General features: G+C 43.5%; 1 protein-coding gene across 2 annotated transcripts in view; it reads right to left on the bottom strand.

Moving 5' to 3' along the window:
- Positions 1 to 20,503, bottom strand: part of PIP5K1B (phosphatidylinositol-4-phosphate 5-kinase type 1 beta) — a 196,041-nt gene extending 175,538 nt beyond the window's left edge. The window contains exon 1 of one of the 2 annotated variants that reach the window (XM_073669767.1): positions 20,156 to 20,503. The gene's annotated coding sequence lies outside the window, so the exon portion shown is untranslated. The remainder of the gene's footprint in view (positions 1 to 20,155) is intronic. The other variant, XM_073669731.1, reaches the window with a different exon arrangement.
- Positions 20,504 to 20,977: the final 474 nt, after the last annotated feature.

Genomic DNA, 20,977 nt, shown 5'->3' with positions numbered 1-20,977 from the left:
TGTGGAACTGAGCTAGTAGGCTGCATGCACTACACACATCCCATTTCCGGGGAACAGACCGATGGTACTCCCACTAGAGAAATGTGCAGGTACGACAGTGTCTGTTCCTGGCTGGAGTGGGAGGGGGGTGGAACATCCCAGTAGTGTAGGGGCAGATAGGGGGAGCAGCCTGGGTAAAGCTAGGAGCTCATTGGGTGCTGGTCACCTGAGCTCACACATAGAGGGAGTATATAAGGTGGGCACCATCTTAGATCAGGGTCAGTCAGTCAGTCAGTCTGTCAGAGTGTAACCTGAGAAGCAGAGCAGAGGAGAAGAGAGAGAGACCCAGAGGCGCAGAGGGGACCCCAAGAGCCCATAAGAGAGCTAATAGGGTGAAGGGTCGGCAACAGGGTACCGGATCCCAAGCTGGCAGAGGCTACAGCACACCTTAGCCAGGAACCGGAGGTCGTGGGCAGGATCTGCCACGACCACCCACTAAATCCACCCGGAAGGCAGACCAAGAATAGGGTCAGGGAGCCCAGAGGAGGCTTGACCAACAAGAGGCCCGAGGGAGCCGGACTTAGGTGGATCCCTGGTGGGAACGGCCAGAAGAAGGGAGAGACAGAAAGGAGCTCAGGACCACACTCCGGAGTTGCCTGGGAGTTGACCGAGTCCAGGACCTGGTGGACGCAGCACGGCTTGGGTGGTCACTGCTGTACACAGTGACCTGAGCAACACCAGTAAGTAAAACCCTGGAACTGCATTTTATGTCTCTGAGTCTCCTTGCTGCACCTTCACAACCACCATCCTCCACGGCTGACCCCCTGAGGCTATACCCCTCCCGTTGGGGGTTATACTACCTAAGCTGCACTCACATCATCAGCCTCAGTGGACCCTGCTGCAGCGGCGGCCGTATTGACCGCAAATCAACGGGTGGCGTAGTCGACACAAAAGAACATCTAGTAACATCATAAGGACTGCCACACACTGAGTTTGACACCCTGGGCACGGACCGGGTCACAGCCACTCGGAGACTACAACCCCCATCTGATCCGGCTCCGGGTATCCCTAACAGCACTGGCCCAGGGGGCGCGTCAACTTTGGCGTAGTCGGCAGGATAACGTGCCCGCAACAACCGGGTACTGCGTGCCTGAAGAAAAGTTCACCGTTACCTTAAAAAGAAGTCTCCCGCCGGTTCCGGAGGGTCCCCGCCAACGGACCCCATCACAGGTCGTTTCCCGCCGGTTGTCCGCCATTTGCAGCTTTTTCCCGCCATCCATGGAGTTTCCCGCCACTGGGAGACGATTCCCGTCATTTCCAAGGATTTCCCGCCTTGGAAGAGCGGACGCCATTATGGGCGTGCCAGAGGGTGGCAAGAGGCCACCTCCCATCGTGGGCCAGGTCGAAGAATGGCGCCAAAAGCGGAAACCGCGCCCACCAACAGAGACTGTGATTCTGGAAGTGTCCATCAGCGTAAGAGAACTGCCCCTGGAACTGACAATCACAAAGTTGCCCCGGGACCACCTTCAATGTGGGCGGAGACAGAACAAGAGAACAAAGATGGGTGTCGCCTGGAGCAGTCTGGAGAGAGCGCACCCGGAGACAAGACGTCTGGAAGAGAGTCCAGAGAGAGCCTACCCGGAGATGGAGGGAGAGTCAGGCAGCACCGACCCAGTGGTCAGGAGCCTGTTGCAGGTCGCCACTCCAGAAGGCCTGCTGGAGATCCTAGCACAGCTCCCCCGAGACCGGGAGTGTGCACAGACCGCGCTGGAGGGCCTCGCACGGAAGATGGCCCGGGTACAGCGAGAGACGTTGGCGGAGTGGAGCCGAGAGATGGCCCAGCAGACCGAAACCCGTCAGCGGAGCACGCCGCCCGAGACGAGGAGACAGACCGCCTCTGAGGATGGCGCAGGAGGAATGAAGGCAGGAGACGGCGCCGAGAAGGGAGCTGAACGGACGGAGGCAGGTAAAGGGGACGTCTCTACCCCGAGCCGGGAAACCGCGTGCCTGCCCCAGCTCCCCGTCGCAGAGCCCGAAATTCCCCCTGCCGTGCCAGTCGCTGCATCGTCACCGCCGCCGACTAGGCCTCAACCGGAAACCGCGGCCGCGACCCCTGTGACGTCACACGCCTCGACCTCGAGCGTGGCCAAGCAGGAAATACCACCGGCCTGGTCGCAAGGCCTAGTACCTCCGGGCGCCGCAATACCAACAGCGCCCCCTACCTCCGCGGAGCCACCGGCCTGGCCGCAGGGCCGAGTAACCACGGGCGCCGCCGTTCTTACGGTGCCCTTTGCCTTTAGGGTGCCCCAAGCCTGGTCGCAAGGCCTGGTCGACCCGGGCGCCACTACCATCAACGCGCCCTCAACATCTAGAGTGCCGCACCTGGGTGAAAATCTATTTGCCCAGCATACGTGCCCGGATGGGCAGCCCTTTATATGGCCACCGGAGTTTCACCATCCCCGACTCCGGAAAGAGAGACCCCTAGACGAGCCCCTGATTCCGGCTCCGAAGCCTGTAAAGAGGACCTCGCCCCCGCTGGAGGAGGCACAGTTCGAGTGGGACCCCACCGGAGAAGACCTCATGGGGTTCACTCAGGAGACTCGGGCGGCCGCAGCGGAGCGTGCAGAGTGCTGCCGCCAGCAGCTCGAGGTCTTCGAGAGGGAGCGGAGAGAGAGGCGGGTCCGGGAACAGCAAGCGCAGATAAGGAGCGCGGAGCAGAAGAGCCGGACCAGGAGGAATCCCCGTGCAGCACATGGTCCCCCTTCCACCGGGACTGTGATAAAATTCAACATGCAGCACGGATGGGGCTTCATTAGAGACCATCAGACCCCCGGCGACGTCTTTGTAACCCGCAGAGACGTAGAAAGCCATCTGCCGGAGGGACACAGAGGTCGTGACCTGTATGTAGGGGACGAGGTCACCTTCACCCGGCACAAGTGTGCCAAAGGACCCTACGCCCTTCATGTGCATCGCCTGACGGAGGAGGAGCTGCGGTGTGAGGAGGAGCAAGAGGACCCGGACGGGTCTGAATCTAAAGAAGGAGCAGGAGGACGCCGTCGTTGAAGTACGGTAGAGAGAGACTGTATAAAGTTACCCGTCAGGGTATAAGAACTGTTCTAGTTAAAATATAGTCCCCGTTGGGACCAGCCAATTGAACTGATGCCCGTGTGTCCCTAGTTCCTAATACCTGGCCGAGGACTGAGAGCGGCCATATCCACTTGTATATAGTTGCGCTTCCTAAAGCGCCCCCTACCGGTTTTATAGGAAACTGTTTTCTTCAAGAGACTGTCGCACTTTACCCGGTCACAAGTTGCACCGTGACCGGAGGAACCAGAAACAAGAATGTTATATATGAAAAGTTTATTGCTGCTGATGATGTATATGATGTTTTATATGTTTTATATGTTTATGTTTATGAAAAAAAAAAAAATGTATGTTTTGGATGTTTATATTTTACAGTCCGAGGACGTGCTGTGATTTACCAGGGGGGAATGTAGCACCCTGAGGATTCGGCTGCTACAGGGGTATTGCACCTCAACCCAGAGGTGTGATATTCCACTCCCGGGTAAGGATGGAGTGTGGAACTGAGCTAGTAGGCTGCATGCACTACACACATCCCATTTCCGGGGAACAGACCGATGGTACTCCCACTAGAGAAATGTGCAGGTACGACAGTGTCTGTTCCTGGCTGGAGTGGGAGGGGGGTGGAACATCCCAGTAGTGTAGGGGCAGATAGGGGGAGCAGCCTGGGTAAAGCTAGGAGCTCATTGGGTGCTGGTCACCTGAGCTCACACATAGAGGGAGTATATAAGGTGGGCACCATCTTAGATCAGGGTCAGTCAGTCAGTCAGTCTGTCAGAGTGTAACCTGAGAAGCAGAGCAGAGGAGAAGAGAGAGAGACCCAGAGGCGCAGAGGGGACCCCAAGAGCCCATAAGAGAGCTAATAGGGTGAAGGGTCGGCAACAGGGTACCGGATCCCAAGCTGGCAGAGGCTACAGCACACCTTAGCCAGGAACCGGAGGTTGTGGGCAGGATCTGCCACGACCACCCACTAAATCCACCCGGAAGGCAGACCAAGAATAGGGTCAGGGAGCCCAGAGGAGGCTTGACCAACAAGAGGCTCGAGGGAGCCGGACTTAGGTGGATCCCTGGTGGGAACGGCCAGAAGAAGGGAGAGACAGAAAGGAGCTCAGGACCACACTCCGGAGTTGCCTGGGAGTTGACCGAGTCCAGGACCTGGTGGACGCAGCACGGCTTGGGTGGTCACTGCTGTACACAGTGACCCGAGCAACACCAGTAAGTAAAACCCTGGAACTGCATTTTATGTCTCTGAGTCTCCTTGCTGCACCTTCACAACCACCATCCTCCACGGCTGACCCCCTGAGGCTATACCCCTCCCGTTGGGGGTTATACTACCTAAGCTGCACTCACATCATCAGCCTCAGTGGACCCTGCTGCAGCGGCGGCCGTATTGACCGCAAATCAACGGGTGGCGTAGTCGACACAAAAGAACATCTAGTAACATCATAAGGACTGCCACACACTGAGTTTGACACCCTGGGCACGGACCGGGTCACAGCCACTCGGAGACTACAACCCCCATCTGATCCGGCTCCGGGTATCCCTAACAGCACTGGCCCAGGGGGCGCGTCATAAGCAGTCTATAAAATAGCAATAGTTCCCATGAGAAGTGCTTTCTTTTTCTCCTACTACAGATGACAGGGTGCCACATTAACCCACAACGTAAAGGTCACATAGTATCATCTAATGGATTGCAATGGACTACGTGAACTCTAATATCGTGTCTCTAATAACCTCTTGACTCGTCTGTAATTAAAGCACAGCATCTGACATTCAGTTCCAGCGCTGAACAATGCTGACAAATTTCCTATGTCCTATTACAACACACTGACCAATACAAATGATCAGTTTCTAGAATACTAAAGCTTGAAGACATACAGTATATTCCTGATCTGGCTCTGGAAAATAAGTAGATCAATTTGAAATATTATTTGCAAAAGTAAGTTTTGTCCTTGCACTTTTGTATTATGCGTTGACATAGAAACCCATGATTAACAGTACCCTAGAAACATGTCAGAAGTTTTGTTTGGTCAGGATCATGGTGCCTGAGACCCCCACTGATCACTAAAAGGGGCACAAGTGATCAGTCACGTACTAAAGACGGCCTCATTAGGAAATCTATGTTTCCGATTCATTTGCAATTTCTTGAAGTCAAGCTTCTTTTTTTTTTAAATCTTTTATTCACTGACAATTTTTATCATCAAATTCTTCAAAATGGTGCACCCAGTTCAAAATAAATAATACCTTTATTTTTATCTTTAACTAGATTTTGGGACTTTTCAGCGAATAAAGTTACAAAAAGTCGCATGTTCGTCTAAAAATTGAAAATTGAAAAATCCCGTAGAAACCTTACTCAAAGCTGTGAAAAAATTGGTAAAAGTTGCATTTCATAAATCTGGATAAGCAAAGTTGTAGGGGAAAAAAAGAAAAGTCACTTTCCTTTTTTGTCTTGTGGTATTAGTTGCTGTTTTTGACACCAAATACATAAAAATGGTACATGCGATTCATGAATTTGGCGTAAAGTCAAAAATAGTACTCTTAACCTCTTCACCCCCAGTTTGTTTTCACCTTCCTGACCAGGTCAAATTTTACAATTCTGACCAAATTTCGCAATTTTCAAACTTTTAATTTTTATGCCCTTAAACCAGATAGCTATACCACACAAAATAAATAATACATATCATTTACCACATGTCTACTTGACATCAGCATCATTTTTGAAACAATTTTTTTTTGTTAGGAAGTTAGAAAGATTAAAAGTTGATCAGCAATTTCTTGTTTTTCCAACAAAATTTACAAAACCAATTTTTTTTAGGGACCACATCCCATTTCAAGTGGCTTTGATGGCCTATGTGACAGAAAATACCCAAAAGTGATACCAATTTAAAAACTGCACCCGTCAAGGTGCTCTAAACAACATGAAATCAGTATAATAACCTTTCAGGTGCTTCACAGGAATTAAAGCAATTTGGAAGGAAAAAATTAACATTTTACTTTTTCTCATAAAATTGTTGCTTTAGGCAAGAATTTTGCATTTTCAGAAGGGTAACAGGAGAACAACTTGTTGTGCAGTTTCTCCTGAGTACACCAATATCCAATATGTGGTGGAAAACTACTGTTAGTTTACACAGCAGGGCTCGGAAGAGAAGGAGCGCCATTTGGCTTTCTAAATGCAAAATTGGCTGGAATATATAGCGAACGCCATGTCGTGTTTGGAGAACCTGATGTGCCTAAACAGTGGAAACTCCCCACATGTGACATTATTTTGGAAACTAGACCGGTCGAAAAATTTATCTACATGTGTGGTAAGCACCTTGAACCCCCAGGTGCTTCACATAATTTTATAACATTGAGCAATGAAAATAAAAAAAATCACATTTCTCACACAAAAATGTTTCTTTAGCCCCAATTTTTTTATTTTCACAATGGTACCTGGGATAAATGGACCCCAATCTTTGTTGAACCATTTCTCCTGAGCATGCTGATACCCCATATGTGGTGGAAAACTCCTGTTTGGGAGGATGGAGGGGCTCTGAAGGGAAGGAGCATCATTTGAATTTTGGAGTTCAAAATTAGCTGGAAATAGATAGCGGATGTCATGTTGCGCTTGCAGAACCCCTGATGTGCCTAAACAGTGGAAACCCCCCACAAGTTACCCCATTTTGGAAACTACACCTCTCGAGAAATTCACCCTCTTTCTCCTATCCTCCTAAATTTTGCAATCAATATCAATCACAGCATTTAGGGAGTTAATTGGCCATGACAGCGGGAGCTCAGCTATAACTTATTTCGAGCTCCTGGCACAGCTCATACCCGCACGATCACCATGTCGTAAGTTTACATCATAGGTCGTGAACCCTTTCCCGACCATGATCTAAACTTACGTCAAAGGCTGTGAAAAGGTTAGACACACTAGGGGGAACTGGAGTGAAATTTTGCCAAGTTTTGATACTTTTTAAAAAGTCACAATTGATGAATCAACCGAAAACATCTTGCATAGCTAGACTACGCCCACAAAGCAGAACCCCCCCCCCAAAAAAAACACATTTAAAAAAGACGTAAAAAAGGGCACAAATAGAATAATGAATTGAATGAAAACAAATAAAGGCATCAAACACACAAAACTAAGCAAACTAAGCAAAAAGCAATGATGAATCAGGACCCATGTGTTTTGATGTGAACAGAGCATTGATACAGTGCGTTTGTTGCAGATATGCTTAGAAGAATGTGTCTTAGTTTCAGACTATAGCTTTGATTCATCAAAGAGTTTTTGCCAGAATACTGGAGTAAAACTTCTTGAACTGTTTCCAAATTTTTGCGCAACTCAAAGTTGCTCAAAATTTGTGTGACTTTTGGAGTTTTTACATCAGTCTTGGCCAGCTGTAGCATATTGTATAAAAAGCTGGACGAATTCTCCCTAATGTACGCCACAAAAGTGGCGTAAATTAAATAATAATTGTATGATAAAAAATCTTGCGATATCTAGAAAGTACATGCTTATATTCAAGCCAAATAATGATCATATCTACAATTTATTCTTTTGCATTCCACACCTCATTACAAGTTATGCAGTTATTATGGCAAGGAAAACAATGTGACTATGCGTGTTTTGTGTCACGTCAGCTATATTAGTAACAATACTGTACCACAATCTGTTGTGGGAGGGGTAGCAATAAAACAATTGTTAAACTAGAGTAAAAATTAGCAAAAATAATATTATAATTAATTATACATCGACTAATAAGAAACTTTTTTACCCTCAAAATGTTACATTACTTTATGTTTTTCACCGCATTACTTTTTTTAGGCTTTTCAATCACAGTGGTGCTTAAAAGTTTGTGAACCCTTCAGAATTTTCCATATTTTTTGCATAAATTTTACCTAAAACTACATAACATTTTCACACAGGTCCTAAAGGTAGATAAAGAGAAATCAAACAAATGAGTAAAAAATATTAAACATTTTTAAATGAGGAAAATAATCCAACATCACAAGACTGTGAGTAGCAAAAGTATGTGAACCTTTAAGATTAGCAGACAATTTTCAGGGAAAAATAGAGTCAGATGTTTTAAATCAATAAAATGACAATCCGATGTGAGTGGGCAACCTGTTTCTATCAAAATCTAATCATCACAACACCTGTTTATGGAAGTATATCATGGCATGAACAAAGGTGATTTCTGAGGACCTCAGAAGAAGAGTCGTTGATGCTCATTAGACTAGAAAATGTTACAAAAACAATCTCTAAAGAATTTGAACTCTACCAATCCACAGTCAGACAGATTGTGTACAAATGGAGGAAATCAAATTCCATGTTTCCCAAGAGAAATCAACCATCAAATATCACTCCAAGAGCAATGCACATAATAGTCTTCGAGGTCACAAAGAAACCCAAATGTTCCTTATTAGCAACTAAAGGCCTTGCTCTCATTAGCTGTTGCTAATGTCTATGAGTCCATCATCATGAAGACACTGAACAACAATGGTGTGCATGGAAGGACTGCAAGGAGAAAGCCACTGCTCTCCAAAAAGAACATTGCTGCCTGTCTGCTAAAGTTCACCTGGACAAGGAAGAAGGATATTGGAACATTGTTTTGTGGATGGATGAGACCAAAATAGAGCTTTTTGCTTTAAATGAGAAGCGATATGTTTGGAGAGAAAAAAAACAATGGATTAAGAGAAAGAAAAGGTTCACATTAGTGATGAGCGAACATGCTCGGATAATGTTCGGATGTTATCCGAGTATCTTCGGCGTGCTCGTATATTAAGTTCGAGTCCCTGCGTCTGCATGATTTGTGACTTTTAGACAACCTCAACACATATGAGAATTCCCTAACAAACAGGTAATCCCTGCATGTGTTGAGGCTGTCTAACAGTAACAAATCATGCAGATGCAAGAACTCGAACATAATATACGAGCACGCCGAAGTACTCCATGCTCGGTTAACCCCTTATCTGAGCACGTTCGCTCATCACTAGTTCACATACATTTGCCACTCACAGACATGTGATCTTAATATTTTTGACTCATTTGTTTTATCTGGTTCTCTTTATCCACTTTTGGCACTTTTGTGAAAATTAGATCTAGTTTTAAGACAGATTTATACAGAAATATGGAAAATTCAGAAAAATAGTGGGATATATGGTACTGAAAATCACCTACGGGAAGAGAGGATCATGAATTTTTATATCCAACGTGCCATACCCATTCTCCCCCAGCATGTAGCATTGTTTCCCCCGTAATCTTTCCTCTTTAGAGATCTTTCAAAATTGGTACTTGGAAAATTGGTAATGTATATTAATTAAAAATGAAGTAGTCAACTATAATAGTCAGATTGGAGCTTTTAGGGGGCTATAAAATGAGACCTGGGAGCTAATCGATTGCTGTGGACATCCCCTTTGAACTTTCCTTTGCACCAGTAGATTGACCTACAGTCCTATTTAAAACCATAGATAACACTGCTATGTATGTGGATTTGTATTTTATCTATGAAAGGGATCTGAGTAGGGAAAAGTAGGGAATGTTATTAAATAAAGAAGTAAGCATTACTTATCCCCTAAATCCCCTGCCGCTTTAGTGCCACCATTTTGGTGGCCCCACCAATAACAGTAGTGATGATGAGCCATCCGGTATTCAGTGACCACTACAGGATGATCAAAGACTATCAGAGCAGTAAGAGGGGGAATTCAAGGGGTCAGTAATGCTTATTTCTTTATTTTAGTCTCCAAATCAGTGGGCCACGGAAACTAAGAAACCTACGGTCATAAGCAGAATTTCCCGAAGAGGCAATAGCTTTCAGAGTTTATAAGTAAATAGGAAAACTCTGTGAAACGTAATATTGATTCAGTATAGTTTTCTTGAGCAAGGCTTTTAGCAGAAGCAGTCAAACTAAGCACGAGCTCTGTTAAATGCTGATGTTTAAAGCCATGTGTGCACTGACAGAGCAGTATATCAAGACTTTCAATGCCTTGAGCAAAATACAAGTTGACAGTGCTTTTATGGTTGCCTTCACTGTGGAATTTCTGCAGCTAGATTATGTGAGCTGGAACAGATTGTGCCTTGGAAAAAAAAAATAACAATTCATTTTACCTAAAGCATAAAAGATCCAAATAAATATATGGAATAATATTTAGCTGCAATGCTATGGACCTGCAAATAAAGCAAGGCTTAATGGGAAATGAACTTCTGTGCAGGCAAGACGCTTCTCTGCATCAGCAAATCAGAATGTTGCGGGTTTTCCAAAATGACAGGCAGTAAAGTAAGTGCAAAGAAGCAGGTTCCTTGACCTGTGACACTGAGCTGTGGCAGGAGGGAAGCCAAGAAATGATATTTGTAATGCGTGTTTAACTCTGTCATACTAGGACAGATTATAGTACATGGGCAATTAGGATGCTAAGCAGTGACCGACAACAGAGACATATGAGACTACAGTTACGCATCACACAATGCTCTGGGTGTGTTACTAACTTTCATTATAAATAATGGCATGGAACAAGGAAATGTATCACTAGTTTATGAATCTAATAATATTCTATATTGAACGTTCCCATGGGATATTTCTGATGTTGGTTTCTGCAGCCAAAAATTTGCAGAAAAATCTGCAGCCACAAAAAAGGTTTCAGGATTCTTCACCTGTTTTTGATTCGTGCTTTACTCTTCTTTTAATGTACACCTTTTTTAAAGTCTATACCCCTTTTTTTATATAATATACTGTATGTATATATATATGTGTATACAGTGCCTACAAGTAGTATTCAACCCCCTGCAGATTTAGCTGGTTGACACATGCGGAATTAACTTGGCATTGTGACATTTGTACTGTAGATCAGCCTGGAAGTGGGAAATGCACTGCAGCAAATTTTTTTTTTTTTAAAACGTTAAAAGTTAATTCAGAGTGTCATTTATTATTCAACCCCTCAAACCACAAGAATTCTGTTTGGTCCCCCAAAAGTATTAAGAAGTAGTTCAGGCACCAAGAATAATGAGCTTCACATGTGTGGATTAAAGATCTCTTTTGCCAGCCTTTTCTGACTATTTAAGACCCTCCCCAAACTTGTGAACAGCACTCAGACATGGTCAACATGGGAAAGACAAAGGAGCATTCCAAGGCCATCAGAGACAAGATTGTGGAGGGTCACAAGGCTGGCAAGGGGTACAAAACCCTTTCCAAGGAGTTGGGCCTACCTGTCTCCACTGTTGGGAGCATCATCCGTAAGTGGAAGGCTTATGGAACTACTGTTAGCCTTCCACGGCCTGGACAGCCTTTGAAAGTGTCCTCCCGTGCCGAGGCCAGGCTTGTCCGAAGAGTCAAGGCTAACCCAAGGACAACAAGGAAGGAGCTCCGGGAAGATCTCATGGCAGTGGGGACATTGGTTTCAGTCAATACCATAAGTAACGTACTCCACCGCAATGGTCTCCGTTCCAGACGAGCCCGTAAGGTACCTTTACTTTCAAAGCGTCATGTCAAGGCTCGTCTACAGTTTGCTCATGATCACTTGGAGGACTCTGAGACAGACTGGTTCAAGGTTCTATGGTCTGATGAGACCAAGATTGAGATCTTTGGTGCCAACCACACACGTGACGTTTGGAGACTGGGTGGCACTGCATACGACCCCAAGAATACCATCCCTACAGTCAAGCATGGTGGTGGCAGCATCATGCTGTGGGGCTGTTTCTCTGCCAAGGGGCCTGGCCATCTGGTCCGCATCCATGGGAAGATGGATAGCACGGCCTACCTGGAGATTTTGGCCAAGAACCTCCGCTCCTCCATCAAGGATCTTAAGATGGGTCGTAATTTCATCTTCCAACAAGACAATGACCCAAAGCACACAGCCAAGAAAACCAAGGCCTGGTTCAAGAGGGAAAAAGTCAAGGTGTTGGAGTGGCCTAGTCAGTCTCCTGACCTTAACCCAATTGAAAACTTGTGGAAGGAGCTCAAGAATAAAGTCCACATGAGACACCCAAAGAACCTAGATAACTTGGAGAAGATCTGCATGGAGGAGTGGGCCAAGATAACTCCACAGACCTGTGCCGGCCTGATCAGGTCTTATAAAAGACGATTATTAGCTGTAATTGCAAACAAGGGTTATTCCACAAAATATTAAACATAGGGGTTGTATAATAATTGACCCACACTTTTATGTTTAAAATTTAATAAAATTCAACTGAGCAACATAACTTTTTGGTTTGTAAGATTTATGCTTCTGTTCATAAAAACTACTCTCGTTTGCAGTTTGAAGGCTCTAACTTATTTGCATCTTATCAAACCAGCTAAATCTGCAGGGGGTTGAATACTACTTGTAGTCACAGTATATAAACATATACGTATATAACTATATATCTATACATAAGTCTGATATTATGGCCAGCTTTTGGGGTTTCCAGATATGTGTGGCCGATTCATCAATTTAAACTTTTTGAAGAGTGACAACATTTTGACGGAAAAGTAACTCCGTGGAGTGATTTTGTATGTATGCCTGAAATCCCTACTCCACGCTCAATACATTTTGTAACATTTTAGTGGAATATGAGACTTTCTGCACTAAGAAGTCACACCACACGTTAAAAACCTAATTATAGAGCATTTTTTATTTTGTGGAAAAATTCCTGAATCCGTGCGCTATTTGAAAGAATAGAGCAACAATGAATAGCACAAGACAAAAAAGAAAAATGACAAATAAAATTGCAAATGATGAATCTGGCCCAATGTACAGTATCTTGACTGACTAGTCTGATGTGGGTCAGTTTCTCCCCGCTCACCATGACTGACAGGTCTCCTCCTATGTAAACACGTAAGAATACACATATAGAAACATTTCTCTTTTCTGTCTACCATTTTTGTGCAGAACTGATAGACAGAAAAACACAACTACAATATCTGCTGCTATCTGCTTTGAGACAGTGCATTTTACTCTTGACAAGGTGGTGGTGGGGACTTTCTAACTTTGCTATGGAGACCTAAGAATACTAGTTAGTTACATCCCTGAGTAGCACTCAACCAAGTGTAAATATAATATCAGATACTGTAAATCACTCTCTATGGATAATAATAATAGTAGCTGTTGATACCTAATGACTGAGACACTAAAGATTGTTTGTGTTGATACAAAAAAAAATTCCGACTTGTATTTAATAAGATGTGATAAGGAGTCAGAATGGATTTAGACTGAGACGGAAAATCTCTTCCTGGAGTAATGGTCTACTGGATCAACATAATTAGTCTCAGTGCCAAGGAACCAGTCCCCTTAATCCTTGCCAGTCTGAAAGGGATTGTTCTTTCTACCTTATAGGGGTATTTTTTACGTGATAAAACGATACACAGCATAATATTAATGAAAATAGCATAATTGAGTATTCCATTTATCCATTCAAAGAAGTATGCTATATGGAGGGATGGGACATGCTTTATTCTAACTCTATCAGTACTGAAACTGTGCATAGATAGACATGAGCGAACCCAAACTTAAAAGTTCGTCGTTCGTACAGGACAGTGTCTGGTGCTAAATGGCAAACACAGACTTTCCAAAGGAAGTCTGTTGCAATGTTCGGAGTTCCAAAGAAAGTGAGAGAGAGATATTTTTTTTTGTACACAGACCCAAAGTTCGGGTCTCCATTGTTTTCAATGGGGTTTGGGTTTTGGTTCACGTTCGGGTACAGTTCTGGTACCAGAAACGAACTTTGGAATAAAGTTTGGGTCGGGTACCAGAGCCCGATCTTACATGGGTCTGCTGATCCCTATGTATAGATTGTCTACATCTTAATGGGCGTGTCAAGCCCTTGACATTTTTTAGCAAAAACTAGTAATATTCACCTTACTGATCCTCAGCCGCTCCTGTGTAGTTGTTTCCTGAGTCCCCCCACCAGCCTTTGTATTCTGGCCTCCAGAGATAACATATCGACACAAAAATGTGACCATTGCAGCCGATCACTGGCTCCGCTATTTATGTCAGTGGTGTCAGCTGTAGCCAGTTATTGGCTCATGTCAGCATTGAAACATAATGGCTGTACGCCCGAATAAGAGACTGGTGGGGTACCAGGACATGGTGGCACAGGATAGCAAGGGGGTAGTAAGGTATTACTTGGTTTGTTGTTTTATGCCTGAAACTTATAAGTTTATTCCAAGCTTTTTGCAAACATATGAAAACTTTAATCCGTAATAATATAAAGTAACCGTAAACTGCACATTTTAGAGTAAAACATCTATCTTGAATGGTAAGATTATGCTTAAATCATTCAGTAGATGCCCACTGTACACTTCAACAATGTCACACCAGTTATTCCAGTGCTGTTTCAATTATCCAGACAGGAGGTCATCGCAGTTTATTTTATATCTATACATACTATTTGTCTACCAAGAAATGTCACCATATCTTGCTATACAGGTTTAGTTGGGCAGCTCTATGTAACAAACAAAATATACTCTATAGTTATGGCCCAAAGTTTTGAGACTGACACAAATTTTGTTTTTTCACACAATTTGCTGCGTCAGTGTTTTTAGATCTTTTAGTTAGATGTTTCTATGGTTAATAAAGTACAATCATAAGAATTTCATACATTTTTACACTTTTATTGAAAAATATATCAAGTTTATGTACAGAAATTGTGATAAACTGATTAGACAAGAATGTGTTGTCACCAGTCAGGATTTGGCCCAGAAGCCGATATCCAGTATGCAGAGGCGAATTGTAGAAGCCTTGAAAAATAAGGGTTAACACTGTAAATATTGAGTTGTAACATAAACTTGATGTCTTTGTCAATAAAAGTATAAAAATGTATGAAAAACGTATAAGGCTATGTGCCCACGATGCAGAAATGCTCCGGATTTTTTCTGAGCGTTTCTGCATCTCCCTGGCAGAAAAAACGCATGCGGATTGTACATGCGGATTGTACATACGTTTTTCCTGCCAGGGACATGCAACCGGCATGGATTTATATAGTGTCACCGTAAAGAATGGTTAAAAATAAAAAATAAATATTATACTTAGCTTCTGATGGCCCCCGGTGTCCCTGTCTTGGCTTGCCGGCAGCTCGCGGTAGATTAAAGGACCTGCCGACGTCAGCGGTCGCGTGACCCGTCACATGACTAAATTACGTCACCGCAGGTCCTTGAGTCCACCACGAGCTGCCGGCAAGCCAAGACTAAGACCATCAGAAGGTAAGTATAATATTTATTTTTTATTTTATTCTTTTTTTACAGGTTCTATGGTACCCGGGTCCCTAGGAGAGTCTCCTCTTCTCCAGACCCAGGTACCATCCGCACATTGAAACGCATGGAATGCGCAGGTACAGATGAAGTGATGCGGATTCATGCGTTCCAATGCAAGTCAATGGCGGCGAAAACGCCACGCTTCCGCAAAATAATTGGTAGTGCTGCGGATTTTTCCGCAATGATAATCCGCAGCGGAAATTTCCCCAGCATGTGCACAGCACATGCGGATTGTCATTGGGGAACATGGCAGACCTTCTACCATGCGTTTTTTAAGCGTTTCTGCAGCGGAATTGCCGCTGCGGAAAGCTTAAAAAACGCATAGTGGGCACACAGCCTAACTGTACTTCAGTAACCATAGAAAATCTGACTAAAGAATCTAAAGACTCAGAAACAGCAACATTTGTAAAAAAATAAATAAAATCTGTGTCAATCTCAAAACTTTTGGCCATGTCTGTATTTCTCAGTTAGCAATAAGGGACAAACATACCTCTTATAACAGGTGAATTCATTCATTATACTTTAAATATTGCTTTGAAGCAAGGATGCCTGCTGCCTGCCAAGTGACTTTTTAATGTGATGTATAGCATTTATCAGTAGAAGCCTAATAAATGGAATTCTCAGGCTTAATTGATAGGTAAAGAATCTGTTTAGTACTAATTAAACACTATCCCTTTTATAAAGACAGATGCCTTCGAGATCATCTGTGTCCAGCTCCTGGAACACTTATCCTACAGCAGCCATCTCAGAAGAATGCTGCCATAATCTTCCTTTATCTCAATTAAGGTCTCTGTACAGATTATATAAAAATTGGACAAACCAGTTAATTTTGCAGAACCAGTTGATCCTGTGGTGTGTATGTAGACCTCTTGAGCCTCCCCTGACATGATCTGGGGGGTGAAAATAATTGGTCAATGAAATTTAATCTCTCAATCTTTTATTTTGTCAAGGAAGATAAGCAGCTGCCATACATATTCTGGCAGGGGCTTCTATTCCTCTCCCCATTTAATACAGAAGAACACTCAGCAAAGGGTTCATGTGTATGGGGGAGTTGGAAGATAGCTGATAGCTATCTTACGCGTTTGGTGCCGTTTCATAAATGGTAAACGATAAAGCTGGATATACATATGAGATAATTTTCTGCAGGCCATTGGCAGATTCAGCTAAATTCAGAGGGCACTGCTGGAATTTCTGTGGTGGTCATTCACATAAGAATTGCAACAGATACTACTAATATGTGCTGGATGTAGTGATGAGCTAATTAATTCTCAGGACCCTAGACCAGTGGCCTGATAAGTATATGACCAATGGACGGAAATCCTGTGAACAGTCTCCTGCTTCTCAGTGTTCATGGCCCATCTTGATTAGCCAGCCTGGCACAAAGTCTTGTGTGCATCATATCGCAACAATGACATTGTGCCAGGGCAGCTAATCAAAAGAGGAGCTGGAGATGCCGGCAGTTAGGAGGTAGTACATGGTTCCAGTCCAGCTGTCATGGAATACTGATCTGGCCGCTTCACCAAAGTCCGGAGAATCGATTTGCATTCTCTAGTTCAGTGTTTCCCAAACTCCAGTCCTCACGGACCCCCACAGGTCATGTTTTCAGGATTTCCATAGTATTGCACAGGTGATGGAAGTATCATCAAGGCATCAGGAATTCTTTCATCTGTGCAATACTATGGAAATCCTGAAAACATGACCTGTGGGGTCTGTGAGGACTGGAGTTTGGGAAACACTGGTCTAGCTGGATCTGCCAATGATCTGCAGATAAATATCCTATGTGAATGGTCAGTTGTTTTTACATGTGAATATGGGTGAGTATTCAGCATAAAAAAAACAGACCACAAAAAGATTCCTTTTGCTACGATTGGGACATCTGCGTTGACGTTCATATGATGGTGGAATCCTTCTGTTGTCACATTGAAACTGAGGCAGTAAGTGACTTGTCACTTATAAAAGCAGTTTCAATGTGAATTCCACCCTCAGACAGAGTAAGCCTCCTGTAGAAATCCAAGTTTCCAACTTAAAAAACCTCTGTGTGAGCTTACCCTAAGAGCTGTAGCATGGAAACAAACAAATACAACCATAAGGTGGACATCATACAGATGAAATTTTAACTACCGTACATTACTGCTCTATAGACTGTACTTAAAAAAACAGATACTTAGTACAAAGTTTGGCCAAATTGTGGGTGTCCATCTGCCAATGGCAAGGCAATCTTTGTAGGTGGGAACCCATGCTTTCAGACTTACCTTACAAATTAAAGGGCAGGTAGCATTCAGCTCTAATCAAAAACAGCCTGGGATGAGTGCTCAGACAATATGGAGGCAATTATCCCCAAATATATACTATAGCAAGAAATTACAACTGTACTCTGAGCATGCTACGCAGTGTCGGACTGGGGAGCCAAGGACCCACCAGTAACCAACTCCAGGGCCCCACTTTTCAGCTACATGCAAATGTGACATTATCCTTAATCACAAGTTTATATAACAATGAACTGGGTAGATTGATAAATGAATAAGATGCTGCCTTTTCTGTACATAGTGATTCAAGTATATAGTGCCAAGTACTGCTCATATAAGAAGGTGGTGGCCCACTCTTACACAGGGGCCCACTGGAGGATTCTCCTGTTCTCCTGTGGGCCAGTTCAAGAATGGTGCTATGTTATATGTGAACAATGAATACGTGAATTTTGAACTACAGTAAAACTATATACTGTAGTTTATGAAATTGAAATACTTAGTGCACAGTTTGACATATTGGATTTATAGGTTTGACATATTGAAGGAAAGTTTTTAACTTACACTTCTCATGTATGCATCTTCTTAACTGTATTTTCAAGGCTTGCACCGTTCAGCGTCAGGTGAACAGACATAATAACCTTGCTAGCAACCTTTATCCCAGAAGAAGGCTGCAAATCAGTCAACATACTTAATGTTCTACAGTAAAACTCTGGGTTTCGTAATCTACAATAGCCTAGAAAGTTAAAAACAAGAAGGGCTGTTCCTCCATTGCTAATGTGTATGGCTATGAAGTGACATATGTGTTCCTTTAAGCATAAATATCTCAAAATCTGTAAAAACTTATTCTAAATGTATTGATAAAAATTCCAAACCTTGAAATAAAGACATTATATTAGCTTGTGAGCTACATATCATTATCTTTATATAGCACTAACATATTCTGCAGTGCTTTACATACATTATTGTCACTGTCCCCATCGGGGCTCACAATCTAGTTTCCCTTTCAGTATGTCTTTGGAATGTGGGAGGAAACCCATGCAAACACAGGGAGAACATACAAACTCCTTGCAGATGTTGTCCTTGGTGGGATTTGAACCCAGGACCCTGGCGCTGCAAGGCTGCAGTACTAACCACTGCGCCACCGTGCCGCCCATTAATATCATGGGTTTACATATCATTGGTGCAACATGTGCAGCCGAGCAGGAGCCCAAGTAGTAAAAAGGCCCACTTATACCTCTAGAGCAGGTGGAATTGTGCATTATGATGAGCTCTTGGACTGCAAAGGGCCCATATAATGTTCTTGCACAGGGGCCCTCCTCTGTCTGAGTCTGCACTGGGTACATAGGCATCTGAAAAACCTTGACTATTCTGTATCTACAATGTGCTGTATTATTAGCCTTTATTTTACCATTTCAGAGCAAGCATGGGTAAATGAACTTATTGGCAAGTAGGTAAGGGAGCTATTGCATACCCACACAGGAGGGATATACAAAAGTACAAGCGTGCTTCCTAGCCTTGAGGCCCACACAAACCACTGAGGTGCATCATTGAGGTTTATTATAGAAATCAATGTAATTTTTTCACATACTGTAGGCCATTTACAGAAAATATGATGCTGTCATGCCTACATTACAATTCCACTATTATAAGGCCAGATTTTATGACAAAAAATTTCCAATTCAGTTGTAAGTGCAAGTCTCACTATAAATCCTTCATTCCAAACAATGCGCTAAGAGTCGGTGTCTATCGTGTGAAATAAACAAGATTCGGTGTCTGACATCCAGACATTTTCTGCAGATTTAGATGCTGCTCACATAGTACTGTGGCATATATATTAGAGCCGGGTGGAAGTCCGCACACCCGTAGAGTAAAAGTCGATTCAGCCACACAACCTACGAAATAACACCTTCTGCACAGTAGAAACTGTCAAAGTCCAAGCACAATATACAGTAATTGTTAGAGCAAGGACAAACATCTTGTGCCCAGTACACAGTGTGACAAGGTAGACAGGCAAAGGAGGTGGAACTGGAAAGGGGGGTGACGGAGGAGAAGAGAAGAGAAGACCACTGTGGGGTTTTTAAGAGATGAGAAGGTAAACAGGAAAGAGAAATTCAGCATTCATATGTCAAGGCTACACCAATGTAAAACATGACATACTTCCATATGTCCATATATTTTCTCAATTTGACACCACTAAGAAATGTGACCTGCCGTCTTCTAGATTAAGGACTAAATGAGTAACGCACTGAAATATAAACTTACATATGAAGTTAGGGCGCACAGAGACTTATTTGTCCACAGCTAAAGTAATGTATATCTATATATATAATATATGGTAAATATTTTATCGTTATTATTCATTTTAAGCTCTATTAATTCCAGGGTGCTGTGCTTATGAAAAAGATGCAAACAGGGTTTACAGCACGTAACATACGTGTAACAACATACAACATAGGGTAGCAAACAAGTCCAATAAACAAGACAAATTGTGTCAGATTGGTAGCGATGAAGGTTATAATGATAATCAGCACAACTACAAATACTATGAGAGGTGATTGTATGTTCATAGGGAAAATGACAGAATGTAAAGGGGGAGAAGAAGCCCACTATTAGCATATCATATGTGCCAAACTTGGCGCTCACCTGATTGATGCTATGGTCCGCTAAGTGCCGGGATTCTGTCAACATGTCAAATCCATGATCTGTCCTTTCTTCTGTCAAATAAACCCAAAATGCGACAGTTTTCTGTTTGCATATAAGAGGCAGTCTCCGAGGCGCACAGGTCCTGCGTGCAATGTGTTGTTCACTACATAATATGCCTACATTCACTGTGACACTGAGCCGCCCCCGCCTGTCTGATGGCTTTCACACACACATACACACATAAAGAATTGCTCTGCTACTACACAGGCTCCTCCTAACCGGCCCAGATCCCCCTCCCTGCCTCACTTGCTTCCTTCTACTAAGCATTGCATTCTCATACAGAACGCCAGTGTACTGCAGACATACAGAGCCCATATTATACATTGTGTGCAGCTCACAAGGCCACAGGCAGATCCGCCAGCAATGACTCACAGCTGCAAGCACTGCTGCATGGGAAAAGAAAGACCTTTAATGTCTATGGAGGGAACACCGCCTAATCTGTGTGCTTGCATGGGTTAATCCTATAGCCCCATCCACAGGACTGGATGTTACTGAAACGTGGCCGATAATTGATAATTAACAAATGGCATCCACTTAAATATACCCTTTGCAGGTTGATTTTCTACCTACAATGAAAAAAGGCATCAAGTTCAGAGATAAAAGGCTACAAGGAGGGAACATACAGTAATTGCAATTTAACACTTTACCCTATAGAAATGTTGTGGACGGACCAGTTCATGGAAGAAAACCCACCAACATAAGAGTTGATGCTGTTTTGTATGGAGAAATTGGTTAAAATTCCTGAAATCCGACGTGCACTCT

Source organism: Phyllobates terribilis, unplaced genomic scaffold (assembly GCF_046119375.1).
Source record: "Phyllobates terribilis strain yellow unplaced genomic scaffold, ASM4611937v1 Scaffold_1__5_contigs__length_1240528914, whole genome shotgun sequence".
In the NCBI taxonomy this organism is placed as follows: domain Eukaryota; kingdom Metazoa; phylum Chordata; class Amphibia; order Anura; family Dendrobatidae; genus Phyllobates; species Phyllobates terribilis.
This window is presented reverse-complemented; position numbering and strand designations above follow the sequence as displayed.